Consider the following 12,798-nt stretch of genomic DNA (forward strand, 5'->3'; position numbering starts at 1 on the left):
TTTAGTACAGAAGTGCGCGATTTGGAACACACTATTAGGTAGGTCGATCGGCGGCCATCTTGCTACGCAGTTCAGGCAGTTAACAGCCAGCTGAGTGAAGGATACAGCAAGGGATGTAATATTTGTATGCTACACAGCTGCAGTACTGGCTTTACTGATTGTCTAAACGTAACAGCATAGGTTCATATTTTGCAATGGCATGTGCAAGAAACCTACCACAAATGAACTGATCAATATTCATATCTTTAGTTATTTTTTAGATGAGTCAACACCACACAGGAAACCAGGCGGTCCCCCAGAGCTGGAGCCTGCCACTTCAGCTTTGGACCCAGTGGACCCAATGGCTTTGAATTTTTCCAATTAAATACAATTGCATGACAATGAACTTGAGAGAAACTTTAACTTTTTTGTTGTTCTTAACAGCAGAACATCATCACAAAAATAGGGCGGTGGCTCAGCCATGGAGACCGAAATGAGAGGTAGGAAGACTCACTTAAGTTGTTCACATAGTAGATAATGTATAACAACAAAACTAAATGCATTCGTTTTTTTATAGCCACGAGGACACCTGTTACCCGCACAGCGGATGGATACATTTGAGGAGAAGATGGATGTGCTCCCTGTCACCTCCCTCGGCTCCAAGTCACAGCGTGCCATTTACCCAACAGCAGCTGGGCCAAATATCCAGCAATATGGCTGTGTACAGGTAAACTATTGCTGCTATACTATATGTAAATAATTTTCTCTGAATGGAAATGCTTTTCTTTTTCGTGCTACTGGATCACAAATGTTCTCTTAACATAGATTCCTACGCCAAAGCTGTGGACCGGTGTTGGTGGCTGATGGACACGTCCAGCATCGAGACAGAAGATAAAGCAAGTGTCCAAAAAACGCAGCGCCGACACCCAAGAAGGTTCATGACAGATTCTTAAAGCATTGGTAAGACCTTAATTATAGACTACATTTTTTCACATATTTCAAATCACATATTTTGCAATCAGTACAAATTATATGGTCTCTGTATTACAGATGAATCTGTTGTACGACCAGATAAACTGTCCAGGACGGAGCTTGCGTCTGGAAGCCCTGTCTGTAAGTTAAAATGTATGCATGCATATAAGAAACCAGTCATATTTCATAACATGGAACCACTGACAGTCAACATGGTGCACATCATGTGATTGTTCTGATGTTTGTCTTCCTTTCTTTTTTCAGCTCAGCAAATAACACTTCCTCCACCACCTGCATGTACGTTTTTTTAATATATATATATTTTTTCTAATATAACAGAATAGGTTTATATTTTGTAATGGCATGTGCAGGCAACCTATCAACTTCATCTTATATAATAATCATATGTAATTTATTTGTATCTGTATCAACGCCATGCAGGAAACCAGCTGGTTGCCCAGAGCAGGATGAGTCTTTAGTGACCCTACCACGGACTGCCACTTCATCTTGGGACCCAGTTGAAGGTAAAGTTGCTTTGATTTTTGCATTTGCAATGAGGTACAATTTAATGGCAAAGATCACTAGAGTAGCATAGTGTTTTTGTTGTTTTAAACAGAAGAACTCACACAGAGGGAGGTGTCTCAGACATGGAGATCAAAATGAGAGGTAAGACTCAAGTTGCTCACGTGTGTGTGTGTGTGTATGTGTGTATGGAGAGGAGGAACAATATGGAAATGAAGTGACCATAGGCCTGCCCTAAGACGAACACTATATAATTGCATAAAATCTTATATCTTAACTGAACTGACTTCTCTTACAAAATGAGATTGTACAATCTCTACACTGTATGTATAATTTGTTACTATATGTTTTACAGCAACTTTTCCTGTCAACTCTCGGTGGTTGTACTGGAGGTGATGACATCCGCCGGGACCTTGGGCCTTGGAGCCACCATCTCTTTCCAGCCGATCATGTGACATCATACATGTTTTTCTTATAATAATTTGCTTTTAAAATTATGCATTAAAAAGGACAAAGTAGAAATAAGAAAACTAAATCTGGTTTAGGAAATCACAATAGAAATAGGAATTAACACAAAGCTGGTGTACACGTGTACATCACTGCAATGATGTGAGAAGTTAAACCAGATTTCCATGGGCTGTTAAGATAATCTTTACCAAAGTTAAGATTAATTTCCATGTTCTATAATCTTATTTCTTCCATTCATGTTATTGTTCAAATTTTATATTGGATTATTTGTTGCAGTAGCTTAACCCTCTACAGAATAGCCAAACCGGGCAATGTTTCAAAACTGAGCATGAATAATTTGTTTTCAGTCAAGGTCCAACTGGGACTGAAATGCTATCTTAAAATTGTCTAGAAAAATATGTGAATAGGATTTAGTCTTTAAGTATGAATGTCATGAAAGGATCTTTTGAACATATTTTATTTCCCTTTTGTTGTTGTCAAAGAGATTTGCAGAATGGTTCAATTAACACATGGGCAAGCTATGTTCTTCTAAACTAAACCTCCTAATGTGTTTGATAACCATTTCAAGAAAGGTGCAATTCCCTGCATTAGAAAGAAACTACAGCATATTTCCCCTTACCCGGACAGTACTGCATCTCAGTGGAATCCATCCACCTTTTCTGAAAATGTGCCTTGGCTGTTTATAATTTACTCATTTCTTTCCCAATGAACCTCAAACAACCAACTGTTAGTATTCTGGCACATATAGCTACACCTTTTCAGCCCAGGGGGAAATCAAAGAGAGGGAATTCCATTCCAACGCTGCAATTATGTGTCTCTGCTTCCAACAGATAGAGGGAATAGAAAGGGTAAGGCAGTGAGATTAAAAAATAACGGAAACGGCAAGTCACAGACGGTAACAACACGGTGAGAAGTGGAAGGAATGGTTATGGGTATGGGGGTGAGAAGGGGAATGGGTGAGATGATCTATTAATACAAGGTGTATGGGCAGAGTATGGGAAGGGCATGGAGGAAGCTAGGGAGGATAGTGTGACAAGAGAAAGCATGAAGGAATGAGAAAGAGAGAGAAGCTTAGAGAGACGCCTTGCATGTCATATATTGACAACCTAGCAACTGCTTTATTCTCAGAAAATGCAGGTTAATTTTACATTATCTGGTCTGTTGCTGCTTCAAAGGAAATTACTCCCATGGATTTTTTTTGTTCACAATGGAACATGTCAGCAATACTTATAATAGTATATATACAAAATAGTGTGTAGAATCTGCTGCAAAGTGGAATTTAGAAATAGTATTAGCAATTTTAGCAAATTTCAGTAAGTATCCATAACTGTTCTCATAATAAAACAGTGAGATACAAGGTTCTTTTTTGTGCCCAGTAACCCAAATGTGTTTTTTTAACTATGAAATTTTGTACATTTAAATAATTTTTATTGTTAATGTCTTTGTATTTTCTGTTTAGAGTGTGTCTTAATCTTATTGATTTCAGATGTATACCATTTGTTAAAAAGCATCTCTTCTCTTTTGCTCTTTTCTCAGATTAATATTCACAGTTGAAATAAAAAAGGTATTCCCCTTTGCACTGAGCATGTTTTTGTTTTTGATACTGATAGTTTAAATGATAAGAAAAAAATAAGAAATTAAAACCTTTTTAGAAATTAAATGCAGAGCTGTGATCAGTTCTTTAATGGGCAAGTTGTACAAAAAATAAAAGCCTATCCATATTGAGATTCTGCTGAAGTCACTAATGTCCTGATGTTGAACCAGAAATGCAGGAAACAATATTGTAGCTGCGTATCCTGGATTTTCATTATAGGCACAAAGTAGCAATAGTGGTTATTTCATCCAAGCTTAAAACATAAATACAGTGCATGGTGGAAAGAGATTTTGTTTATATCCATATTGAATCCCTCCTCTTCTCTGGCACGTCTCAGATAGACAGATAGTACCGTGGTCAAACTGACATTGCGGGTCCTTGTACTTTTTTTTGTGCAGATATAAATTCTATATACTTTACAGTTTGTGGGGGTTGAAAATAACACAACAAGCCAGATGGTTTGTTACACAGAAGCATCTGAGAAGACTTGGAAACAGATTGGAAAAGGGTAAGCACTGTCAAAAAAATCTGGTAGGTGATTGGAGAAACATCCTCTATTTTTGAACAAACAGTGGCGGCCATCACACAAAGCAGCCAGTAGGTCCTCAGCAGGCACAACTTAACATAGGCGGAAATTGCAAGGGTGTCGGGCCTGAAGGCTGTCTCCCTTAAAAATATCATTAAGACCATGCTGTGTAATTTTAAAAATCTTAAACTTAAAATAAGTGTATAAGTAGTAAAACAATTGCATACTGGGCAAAAAACATTTTTAAGTTAAAAGACATTCCTAGTCCCCCCTTGCAGCCTCACTGTGGTTTGGTCCATTGCCTGGTTTCCTCCTTCACGTTAAAGGAACACAGAAGTCTAGTCGGAATCGCATCAGCAAGTAGCCTGGTGAGGCTGTTTTGATCACATTAGACATGGATAAAGGGATTTTTTCTCTAATACAGATGATGCTGAGTCATTATCAAATTAGTCATGACAAAAAAATGTGAGTCAAATGCAGATTTGAGTTGCGCATGCTTGGATTTAAACGGTTTATGGCATACCATGTAAAATACTGAAATTTGTAAAATCCATAAAATAATAAACTTTTCTCATTATAAACAATATTAAAACATCATGAACTTTGTTAAGTAGGTCCATGTTTACTGTTGTGACATTACAGAAGTCTAGTTAACATCTTGTGGGCTACTTTTCTCAAAGTGATGTGCGCAACTCAAACCTGCACTTTACTCACATCGGGCAGTGACACCACCCACCGTGCTTTCATGCTACACACTGTTTCCAGAAAATGAGCCAAACAAAGTCAACTCACCAGGCGAGAGCATTGTGGTTTTACACTGCTACAAGTGTGTTGAATGAAACATTAAGTTGTTAAACTTTCCTAATTTAGTGGCCGGCCAGCTGGCTAGTTAGTTTGCTTGCTACGAGGCTCAGGTCTCAGTTCAGCATTGTCAAGTTTTATTGCCCCCCCCCCCCCTATTTGTTGAAAACAAAATGTATGCCCATGCACCTTACAGTTCTTTACAATTGCTATGGCAATTTTTTTAATAATGTTTCCAAAATTCCAAAACACACCTACAACACACAATTGACAAAACTGTTAATTTCATGCCCAAAATCACACATTGTAAATCAAACTCCAAGACTAATTTTTAAATTACAATAATACACTAACACAACACACTCAGTCTACCAAAGCACTGCAAACATGTCCCAAAATCAAATAATTATTCCAAAACACTAACATCTGTTCTCATCCAACAGGAAAATGTTGTCAGTCATTGCCCAATGTCATAAAAACACTAATATCAGGTTGAATCACAGAAACTGAAAATAGTCATCTTCCAATCTGCCCGGTCTTCTGTATTTGGCCACATATTCTCATCCACGTCACACCTGATAGCTTCTCTGGCAAGGCATCTTGGGAAGAATCTTTTGGCATGCCTTATCCACCCCTGGCAGTGTTCAGCTGTGATGTATTGGCATGCAGCATCCATTGCATCCAAGAGGGACATTTGGTCCTGTGGACATAGGTCGAAAACCCTCTCACTCCCGGCTCAGAAAAACTCCTCAATTGGGTTGAGGAAAGGGGAGTACAGGGCAAGGAAAAAGGGACATCATCCTCGGGTGGGCGTCAAAGCAGCCTTTTATTGCACGGGAATGGGGCAATGCCACATTGTCCAATGTGAGCACATAGATTGGCAAGTGGTCTCCCACCTGTCCCTTTTCTGCCTCTGGCACCTGTCTTTTATACATGTCTTCTAAAAACAGAATAAGGTGGTCAGTGTTGTAGGGACCAGTCTCACATTTATACAGGAGTGGACCCTTGTTGGGGATGTTGGCTCCTCTCTGGCCCGAACGGTAACTGTGGCCCTTTTGCCTTTTGTGTTTTTTCCGCGCCAACGCCTTTTTTTACAAGTTAAAGCCAGCCTCGTCAATGTAGATTATTTCATGTGGGACTTGATTGGTCTCCAACTCCCTGACTCTGTGAACGTAATCAGACATGGTGTGTTTAAATGCTTTGCTGCAAACCTTCTTTATGTCCTACTGTACAAAACACACAACGTATAGAACAGTAATTACTCTATTGCATAACCTTACCTGAGCATATTGGCGACGGAGTTCTTTGATGTGCTCACCGTGTGTGTTTGGCCAGAGTCTAAAAAATTAATGTTATGCTGATTGCTGCAATTTTTCCAAATGCACGGTTCTCCTCTACAACTTTGGACTTACTGTCCTTTAGTTTTTTTCATTGCCAGCAATCAACATTTTGACAATAGCAAGATCCTGTTCTTCATTTAGGAGCTTTTCTCTGCTCCTTCAGGGATGTAGACGTTGAATCCTTAGAGAGACAAAATACAGTTACATGTTAGGACCGGAGGCATACTGTCACTGTAATACATGGTAAAAGGATTTAACCTTTGCCATAGGAGAAGCCCATAGACAATATCCTGCCTGTTGGTTTCCCGAAAAGTCCGGACAATGGATGCCACTGTGTGGAGATTTAGCAGTACTCGTTCACCAGCCTCTATGCATGGTAGCCCATGGTTTATGACATGGTCTATGCTAGTAGCTTTTATTTCATCAATTACCCTAGCTCTGGCTCTTCTTTAAGCATCACCACACATTCTGATTCCTCTATTTCTACCTTGTCCTCGTCCAGGCATTGCTCTCCCTTGTCATTGTTCCACTCCTCTCCCTTATTCTAGCACTCGTCTTCCTCTACCTTGTGCAAGCATTTTACTTACTTTGTGTTGTTCTATATTGTTTCTTTTCCACACAAAATCAGCCAAAATAGATCCTCTTTGATGATCTACCATACGGTCATGTGATTGAAAGAACCTCAGTGTGTTTCTTAGATGGGTGTGATTGATATATTTGTGTTTAAATTTACAATATGAACAGCTGTTTACTTTGACTTAAGCCTAAGAAAGGTTTAGAAGATGATGGATTCTGGTCTGACTTACACTGCGAAAGCATTTGCAAATTCGTCAGTAAAAGTCCATTGTTTTGGTCTTGGTTCAGCTTGTGTGTAAAAGAAGTTCAAGCGTGTGTCAAAGCAACAAGAAATGTGTTAATTGTATAGCCTACACACACAGATGTTGTGCTAACTGTGTTAATAGTTTTAGAAGTTGTTAAAAGTATTGAAACAATCGTCATAGCAATCATTAAAAACTGTAAAGAAGCAGAGATTGTGAACTGGTGAAAAGAGATTGGATTTGTTTTTCTGGATTCTCTATTGACAGATAATTGGAGGAGCTACTTGAGCATAGGTTGATTCGGGTGGTTGTAAGTGGTGGGGGCAGGCTGAAACCCAGTGTTTCATTTAGATACTTGAAAGTATATCTGCAGTTTGAAATTACATCTATAATTAGTATCACGAAAAGGACACCATATAATAGAAAACCGGTGCCCTAAATTCAATGCACCTGTTACTAATAGTGCTCATTAAGATTCAGACAATTTTCTCTGTACACTTTCTGTCCTGTCTACCATCCTTGTGCCAGGCATATTTTGTTTAAATAGGATATAACGTTTGGGAGTGATACTTCTTATCAGCCCTTAACTCAAACCGTATGCAGCTGCCAGGATCTCTAAAAGCTTTAACTCCGATTCTGAGGTAGAAGAATTGCATTCATTTTAATGTTTTCTCATCAGATAAATAGGATTTGTAGAAGAAACTGTAGAAGATGCCAGTGTTCTCAGAATGCCCTAGCTTGTTACAGTAATTATGCTATTTATACCAATCATACAGAAAGGATGGTAGTGAAATAGTGATGCTAAAATGCTACTCATAACAGTTTCCATATCGGCTCCTCATTTCCTTAAGTGTTTCCTTTTTATTTAAAAGGTACCTGTGGGTCAGCAGCCTGTGCACACATTTTTCTCTTCCTCATATTGATTTGAGATTGAATCCTCAGTGTTTGCAAGCTAATTAACCATAACTGCAACAATTACAGTAAGCCCTAAGCAGCAGGGCTATTGAGCTGCTGGTACGGTAACAGGCATGTGTAAATGTAATCCATTATTTGTTTTGTGAATACTAAACCATTTGCAGGTCACAGTGGGCCCGGTTGCTGCTGCAAAGAACCCTAATCCAGGTTTATGCAAAAGTATATTCAATTGCCTCACACAGTAATGTGTTGGCAAAAACACACATTAAGACAACACACACACACACACACACACACACACAAATACATAAATGGAGATCAGCTGCACACAAAAAAGAAATTAATGTTTTTTTCTCTCTTTTTCTGCTTCTGTCTAGCTCTCTTACTTACTTACACACACACATGGACACACAAACACAAACACACATGCACACACACACCAGCTAGGATATAAAGCAGCTTGTTGCAAAGGTAATAACATAACCAGGCCATGCGGCACTTCTTTCCAGAGCAAGGAGAAATGTTTCTGACATATTCAGTGTTTGTGTCTGGTGAACAGGAGCGGGCTCATCCTCTGTGTGACTGTTAATGTATTGTGTTGTCAGCTTGTCCATTTGCCTCTGATGAAGTGTGTGTTTCCCTGTGTGCTTCCGAATGATATTTTACACTAACCATGCAAATCCCAGAGAAAAGGCCAAACATTGCCTGAGTGGCTTGCCGGCAGGAAAATGCTAGATTTCATTTACTGAACTGTCAACATGTCACTCATAGCAGCAGAATTTCTTGGACATAACTCGGTGACAGGTCACTTAATCAGTCACTCACTCACGTATCCGGCAGGAAGCATGCATTTTGTTTGCTTTTCATACGGTGCCATGGACATTTTCAAAATGTAAGCTTTTCAGCAGCTAAAAAGGAAGCTCTCGTTTTGCCGATTGATTCCCCCCCTTCCCTTCACAATTTGAAATGGGTTTGTAATGAGTCTGAGGATTACAGAACATACTCAGCACATTGAAGACTATGTAAACATTCCATTCAAGTGAGAAAATTGGAAAATCAGAGTTACAAGCATCAGAGTTCTTGCATCATCATTAATATATTTGTACACTGGCTCTGAGCCAACTGTTACTGCTTCTCCGCAGTCAACTGCAAAACACAACACAGCTTTGTTAATAATCTCAGAGCACTTGGCAATGCAATTTGAAATGGCATGGTTTTGCAATAATCTTTAAGAGGCACTTGAGTCCAACTTGTCAACAGAACAAAACGGGGCAGTGCAGAGTGGGACCTATTAGTAGAATATGGTAGGATGTCATGCTGAATGCTGCTGTCTCTTCTCCCGCTAGTGAAGGGCAGCGTTACTCCTAATTTCCACCTGTTGCAGAACGGCTGCAGATCGGCTCCATTGCGTGTCAGGACCATGCTTCACTGTCCATCACCTGGTCTTGATTTGTTGCGGAACTGCTGCGGCCAGGACTGAGAGCTAAAGTCTCAAGGACCCACGTTTTTTTTTAAATAATGTTTATTGATCCCCAGTGGGGAAATTACAATTTGCACTCTGTTTGTTAGTAATCCCTACACACAGGTTGGATTTACACACACATGCTCAGGACCTAATCTTGCACAAATGGAGAGATGTCAGAGTAAATGGGCTGCCGGTGCCCTGAGCGGTTGGGGGGGTACGGTCTGCCGTGTGCTGAATACCGCAGAACTCTTGCAGAGGCACCGTGGCTCTGTCCGGCACTCAGTGTTGCCCATGACAACTATGATTGTTTTAAAGAAATGCCAATAAACTAGAGCATGTTTTTCTCCCATCCCGGAATGCTGTGGGGACTAGCCAGACCCAGGTCTGGCAAAGCGTGACTAGTGGTTCCCAAACTATAGATTTGGTTTAGTTAGGGGCCGTTATAAAAAGGGTGCTACTACTACTAGCAAAGCACGTAAAACAAAACACGTAAAAGGACTGACAGGTAAATGTAAAGCAGACGATGAAGCTACACCAAACAGCACAAATATTCAATTCAATTCAATTCAATTTTATTTATAGTATCAATTCATAACAAGAGTTATCTCAAGACACTATACAGATAGACCACACTCCAGAATTTACAAGGACCCAACAGTTCTAGTAGTTTCCTCCAGAGCAAGCAACAGTGCGACAGTGGCGAGGAAAAACTTCCTTTTAGGCAGAAACCTCGGTCAGACCCAGGCTCTTGGTAGGCGGTGTGTGACGGGCCGGTTGGGGTTAGAATTTTGTAGTAGTTCATGGCATAGCAGGACGCTGTGCGGCATTACAAGGCACAGCAGGACGTAGCAGGACGTAGCTGGGCACTGCAGTGTAGCAGTTGAACATGGCATCACGGATGGAACATGGAGCGGGACCAAGGCGACAGCTGCTACCCTGATTTTGGAGCCTCTCTGTCATAATCAAAATATCAGAACAAATAAAATAAAATAAGCACTTTTGTACACCAAAATATGTGCACAAAAGAGGTTCCTTAAGAAAATTTTGGTCTGCATGACTATGTGTTATTGTGACATCATTAAATTGTTAGATGCCTACACAATAATAATGAAGTCATTCATCAGTGCGTTCCAAATGACTCATATGAGAGTATTTCAAACAGCTAGCTGTATTAATAAATATGAGTTAATTAGTTAATGAATGGTTAAAGTCTCCCTCCATTCAAAAATGTGTATTTCAGGGTGACCTCTAGCTCACCCAGCAAGAGTGTGCGCCCCATGTAGGCTTAGTCTTGGTGAGTCCTCCAACCTGCTGCCTTTTGCTGCGTGTCATCCCCCGTCGCTCTTCCACCTTTCCTGTCTATCCTTTCACTTTCAAATAAAGGGAACAAGCCCTTTAATCTTATGTTTATGTCCCCTAACATGTCTGACCTAGACTATATTGATGGCCAAATGAAGCTTTGTGAACTATTTTCTTTATTTTATGAGCCTACTAAATACAACACTTGCGTCTTTCCATTGCCTCTATAATAAGTCCATTGTTCTGTTTCAACACACCTGAGAAGGTTTTATGGCTGTGCGACAACATAACATTACTTGTGCATATGCTTTTTTAGTTTGGTAGTTTTTAAAGTATCTCTTTAATCTGATGTTTGCATGACACAACTTGTTTTGTGTTGTGTCATGCCTAAAATAGTCTCTTTTATTCCTTTTTCCAGCTGTCTGTTAGTCTTTTTTTTTTAAAGCTGAATGTTGCTGACTTAGGGAGATCAAGCTATCTGTGGAGGAGTTGTGTAGCCATAAAAAATACAAAAGATCCCCTCCAGATGTTTAAAGACATATGCAAATACTGTGATTTGAGTAATAGTTTTTGTCTGGCATGTTTTTTTTCATAACAACAATAATAAACAATTAACACCAGTAACACCAGCGGTGTAGTCTATGTAATACGCAGGTATACGCAGAATACCCACTAAGAAAACTCCAGGATTTCCATATACCGACTTGAAAATGCCGAATGACACTCAACTACATATTTTTTAAATTATATTCTTGATATATTTGGAATTGTCATCTGTATTTTTTTTCTTCACATAGGCTAAACAAAGGTATTTCCAACATAATGGGGGAGGACACCCAGACCCCCCCAATATAATATGCCCCCCTTTCCCGCCCGGTGGTAACCATTGTGCTGAGTTGATAAGTTGAGAAGTGAATTAGTAAAAAATCTAAGCTTTCTGGGAATTGATTAATTTTTTAAATACCACAGAAATTGTGAAAAAGTGTTAGATTTCCTGCTATAGGATGATGGTAAGCCACTTTGAAGGCATCATGTAAAAGCATGTGATCCGCAGCTGCAGGACACCACACAGACGCAATCAGAGGCTGTTGTACCTCCCATAATCACTCCAAAATTAACAAAAAATCCATCCACCAAGTAATTTGCTGTGTAAATGATGCATACAAATGTGATCACACCAATAGTTGTTTTTATATGGTCTCAGATCTGAATATGTAAGTAATTCTTCCATATCTATGGTGATTTTCAGATGTTTTAGGTTAATTTGTTTGAGTTCTGCAATTTTTCAGTTCTCGGGTTAGGGTTGGGTTAGAGTTGCCTGACCTGGCACGGGGGACAGCATGGTGAGAAAGGACCTGATTCTATCGGATGTCTGACCTGCAGCGGGCCAGTAACCTCTGGTCTGGGGGCAGCCTAAAGCCGGAAAAAGGAAACAAAACAAGGACGAAAAATAAAGAAAAAATGAAAAAAAAACAAATTAGTATAAACCAAAAAGGATCGCAGAAAATGAAAATAAATGATCCATCCATCCATCTTCATCTGCTTATCCGGTATCAGGTCGCGGGGGCAGCAGCTCCAGTAGGGGACCCCAAACTTCCCTTTCCCGAGCCACATCAACCAGCTCCGACTGGGGGATCCCGTGTGGGGGATTCCCAGGCCAGGTTGGAGATATAATCTCTCCACCTAGTCCTGGGTCTTCCCCGAGGCCTCCTCCCAGCTTGACGTGCCTGGAACACCTCCCTAGGGAGGCGCCCAGGAGGCATCCTTACCAGATGCCCGAACCACTTCAGCTGGCTCCTTTCGACGCAAGGGAGCAGCGGCTCTACTCCGAGCTCCTCTCGGATGACTTAGCTTCTCACCCTATCTCTAAGGGAGACGCCAGCCACCCGCCTGAGGAAACCCATTTCGGCCGCTTGTACCCTGGATCTCGTTCTTTCGGTCATGACCCAGCCTTCATGACCATAGGCGAGCCTAGGAACGAAAATTGTCCAGTAGATCGAGAGCTTTGCCTTCTGGCTCAACTCTCTTTTCGTCACAACGGTGCAATAAACAGAATGTAATACCGCACCGGCTGCTCCGATTCTCCGACCAATCTCACG

At 40.4% G+C, this 12,798-nt stretch overlaps 2 long non-coding RNA genes across 3 annotated transcripts in view; both read left to right on the forward strand.

The window, feature by feature from the left end:
* The first annotated feature begins 1,045 nt into the window (after nt 1-1,045).
* Nucleotides 1,046-1,870, forward strand: LOC117951386. Of its 2 annotated transcripts, none has more exons than XR_004658151.1 (4): nt 1,046-1,092; nt 1,216-1,475; nt 1,568-1,617; nt 1,829-1,870. It is a non-coding gene; the product is annotated as an uncharacterized LOC117951386 (long non-coding RNA). The 2 variants fall into 2 exon arrangements; XR_004658152.1 differs by having other exon boundaries at nt 1,058-1,104.
* Nucleotides 1,871-7,006: 5,136 nt separating this feature from the next.
* LOC117951406 overlaps nt 7,007-12,798 on the forward strand; it is a 16,281-nt gene continuing 10,489 nt past the window's right edge. The window contains exon 1 of the long non-coding RNA XR_004658171.1: nt 7,007-7,090. This is a non-coding gene — a long non-coding RNA (uncharacterized LOC117951406). The remainder of the gene's footprint in view (nt 7,091-12,798) is intronic.

The sequence above is a fragment of the Etheostoma cragini genome, chromosome 10, assembly GCF_013103735.1.
Source record: "Etheostoma cragini isolate CJK2018 chromosome 10, CSU_Ecrag_1.0, whole genome shotgun sequence".
Lineage (NCBI taxonomy): Eukaryota > Metazoa > Chordata > Actinopteri > Perciformes > Percidae > Etheostoma > Etheostoma cragini.